A 4,414-nucleotide genomic window follows, 5' to 3' on the forward strand; every position below is an offset into this window, starting at 1 on the left:
TCAGGCACCAGAAGTCCTCCTCTTCCTTCGGGGTTACCGGAGGCGATATTTGGTTCTTGGTGGCCGAGGACCCCCGCAAGGATCCTACGTGGGCTTCGACGCCGCGCCGTCGCATCGGATGGTTGGGGTGTGGGCAGCGGCAAATGGAACCCAGCAGAAGGTATGGTCGCTTCGCAAAATGGTAGGAATTCTACAAGGATTTTCTAGATTTCGAAGAGGAAGGGGAGGCGGACGAGAGCTGAGGCATCAGGTGTGTGTTAGACAGGGTTCTGTCTAAGTTGAGAAGATTCGAATTAGGTGAGAGGCAGACCTAGAAAGAAAGGAGTTCCCAGGCCCTCCATTCAATTGGATTAGGTTATCTGGTGTTATCGAGAGAGAGAGAGAGAGAGAGAGAGAGAGAGAGAGAGAGAGAGAGAGAGAGAGAGAGAGAGAGAGAGAGAGAGAGAGAGAAAGAGAGAGAGAGAGAGAGGAATAAATATTTTTTATGAATATATAAATGAAAAGATCTACCTAGGGCATGACCTGACCTCCATGATTTAATGCTCGAGAACAGTGAAGAACCTAAAAGCCTATGAACAAATAACAGCATGGAAGAACAGGTCTAGGATTGCTGGCTCGTGGAGAACTGTGAGTAGAAAGCCTTTGTTCCCGGCTTAACAAAGGACGTAGGTCAAAGAAGAAGAGTAATCTCAACGCTGAAGAACAAAAGGAGAACAAAATGAGTATTTTGCAAAACAAAGTAGAAAAGCCTTCGATCATGGTGAAAGAAAAATAAAGAAAATATAAAAAACTAAGTGTTTTAAATGTAAAGAATAGATGAATGGTTTAATGAATATATAAATAAAAAGTACATGAATAAATAAATAGATGAATAAATGAATAAAAGAGATGGTGGACAAAAACAAAAAATAAATATATAGATAGAAAAATGTAAATATATAGATAGATAAATAGATAAATAAACACATAAATAGGTAAAAATAAATCAATATAAATATATATAATAAATAGATATATGAATAAATAATTACATGAATAAATATACAAATGAATATATAAGTAAATACATAAATAAATAAATAGATAAACAGATAAGTAAGTGAAATATGTTTACCTATTTCTTTATTCATTTATCGATTTATTTACTCGTTCATCTATTCACTTACTCACCTATCCACTTCATGTATTTACCTCTTTATACATTTATTCCTATTTTTCTTTTTATTATTTACTTCATGTTTATTTTTTCATCTATATATTAATCAAGTAATTCACGTATTTACTTGTTTGTCTATTTATCTATTAATTTATCTTTTTCGTTTGTCTATCTATTTGTATACTTATCTATTTATTCATTTATATTTTCATTTATCCATCTATTTTTTTTATTCATCTATCAATTTTGACTAATTAATCAATTTTGCCTATTCATCTATTCATTCACTTATTTATTCATCTATTCGTAAAATTACTTATTTTTTACTACGTATATTTCCTAACCAAAAATATTTTTCTTCTACAAAAATTTAATCTAATTAAGTTTACGAATCAAAAACCTATAAATTCGAAATAGAATTCCCATTCTGAATTCACAGTACGAAAAGTATCTATAGTTGTGTAAACTCAGTATTACCTAAATGCTTACTTTATCAATTTCATATTAGCTAAAATCGTACAATTTAATTCATTTATGGAAAATCCAGAGGACTGAAGAGGTCAATTATACTTTCAGTTATTATATACGATATATGAATTGTCCTGTTGCTTGAGGTTGTCCTTCATTATCGAAGTTGATGTCGCTTGGCGAATTAAAGCTGTCATTACGACCCTAGAAGCGTCGAAGGCAAACTTGTGCTCTGGTGGTGGAGTGGTGGGTGAATTGCACAGCCTCTAGTCCACCATCTTCGCTTCTCGAGCGGGTAATTCAGCGGTAAGGGGCTCCCAAGACGGCTGGTCGGCCGGCCGAGGAAGCTGGAGCACATTGCCAATGTTCCGGTCTGCTAGATAATTGCCTATGACATGTGTGGTACACAATACCTGCTCTCGTAAAACCCGCAAGTGGTTTGGAGTCGGAGCTTTCCTTCTTCTAGCCTTCGTCTAAACAGGCATATCCTGCAAGGCAGCAGGAATTTGTAATCCAAGTTTACTCTCCTCGCCTTTGCCTAATGGAGCGTAGCCTGCATGGCGGCAGGTCGAGACTGCTAATTGGTGCCTCCAGAGGACAGCTCCCTGGAAGGTTATAGGTCCTTTGAGATCGAATCCAAGCGTAGTTCTTGCTTGGACAAGCTGCAACACCTCGACCAAGGTTACACTGCCTCTTGTGATAGTGAGATATCATCCCTTACCACCGTGGCAGAATTATCCTATCAAGTATTTGGTTTTGATATCTATGAAATAAATGTGTGCCACGCTTTGACTTCTTTTCCTTATAATGGGAGTTTGGACTTCTGCTTAGATACATTAAATCGCCTGGAGTAAAAAAAAATCTATTCGTATAATAAAACACGGCTCCAGTGTACTCATATCATACTAATTCCCGATATGATATAAATTATTGCAAAGGCGGAAAAACTGCAGATGTGATCGAAGATGTCACGTCATAGGCAAGGCTAATCGTTATAGAAATCTAAGTGAACAAGGTGAAGCTATGAATCACTTACAATTTTCCAATAAACGAGTCCTGGTCTATGCCTTCTCTTACCTTAACAATATCTTTACAACGAAAATCATTCCCTGGGTTTACAAAACACCTTTAATGGGGTAGTATCCCTGGTTATGTGTTTATTGTGTCTAATGCCCTAAACCTAAAAGAGTGAACTTATCTGGGTTCAGGTATTCAGACGTCTGCTGACTATAGTCATTCAGTTTCAGATAACACCAAAATATTTTGCTTGCCTACCAGATGACCCTTGAAGAAAAAAAGAATATTCATCCTAAAACTGGAGGTCATGAACAGATATATCTGATATTCGAAACAGTAAAACAAAAAACTTGGTCAGCCAAACAAACCTCAGGAGTATTGGACAGCCACCATGGGGACGAGATCAGACAAGAGTCGAATACCTCTATAAAAGGGCTGACCCAGAAACAAGGAGTGGAGGGGAAGCAAAGTCGATCCATCCGTCCAACAAACTGAAAAACGCTTGCATACACGCACCGAGTCCTAATATACATACATACACGAGTGGAAACGCACATACACACATACAGGACCTTTCCATCCATATCAAGAGGAAGATATAAAGAATGTAACACATCATTAGCAAACTGCAGGAAAAAAGAAAACATGTTTTCATAAAATGGAACAACACGTGATGTTCTGTTATGGTAGGGAGCTCACCACACAAAACCATAACGGCAGAAACTGAGGCAAAGGATAAAGATCAATAGAAGTCAAAACTCAACAGATGAAAAACGAGGGAGAAATGGCAGAGTTCCCCCACACAGAATATATCCAGAGACCATTCATCCATAAGCTGGAAAGCCATGGACAAGGGAGAGACAAAAAAGAGAAAGAGAGAGAAAGAGAAATGTAGCAGTAGTAGAAAACTCACTGCGCAACAGGCAAAGAAGCTCTATCTGCCGCTACAGTGCTAGCAATTATCTTTGTAAAGAGGAAAGTTGTCTACGGAAGGAAATCAATTGAGTAAACGAGCTGTCACCGTGTGCTTCTCTGATGATGTTAGCAGTTGTCGTCGAAACGTTTACTTAAGGAGTTTGACTTTGAAATTACATTTTCACCGCTGTTACTATTATCATTTTTATTCCAGAGGAGTTACATTATTTCATTTCAACTTTGTACTTTTTGGGCCCTTTCTATTACAATCTCACCGTATGTAAATGAAAATGAAAAGGAGAAACAGAAAAAGATCAATAGCAAAGGTTACTGACCAAGAGGAGTCTAATGGAACAAATTCCAGAACCTTAGTGAAGAATACCACGATGAATTTTATTTGTGAAAAAAGTCGTACAACCACAAGGAACAAGGCAGATTACAAAGGCAGAGCATGCATGCCGACAGGAGACCTTTTGGTCCATATCTAGGTCGGATGCCAAAAAAAAAAAAAATCATGATAATAAATTAATAAAAAATCATGATAATAAATTAATAAAAAACAAGAGAACACAAAACAAGGATCTAGCACTGGGCCAGTTCTCGTCAAGCTTTGTGAATGTAGGTAACTAGAAGATGACCCCTTGTGTAATATTCTAGACTTCTCTAAGAACATTTCAACAATGTGTCTAACTTTTCTATAGCTTTAATTTTCCTTAGTTCGACATTCACCTTGTCAGTCTATGGCGCATTGGTAATTTGAAATTTGGAGATTTGAAAAACAAAATATTGTAACCGATGTCGTTTCTGCTCAAACTAACTCAAAACAGTTGGCGAGAATCTCACTGATTCAAGCAAGGA

The sequence above is a fragment of the Oratosquilla oratoria genome, chromosome 1 (assembly GCF_046742065.1).
Source record: "Oratosquilla oratoria isolate Oo_2021 chromosome 1, ASM4674206v1, whole genome shotgun sequence".
Lineage (NCBI taxonomy): Eukaryota > Metazoa > Arthropoda > Malacostraca > Stomatopoda > Squillidae > Oratosquilla > Oratosquilla oratoria.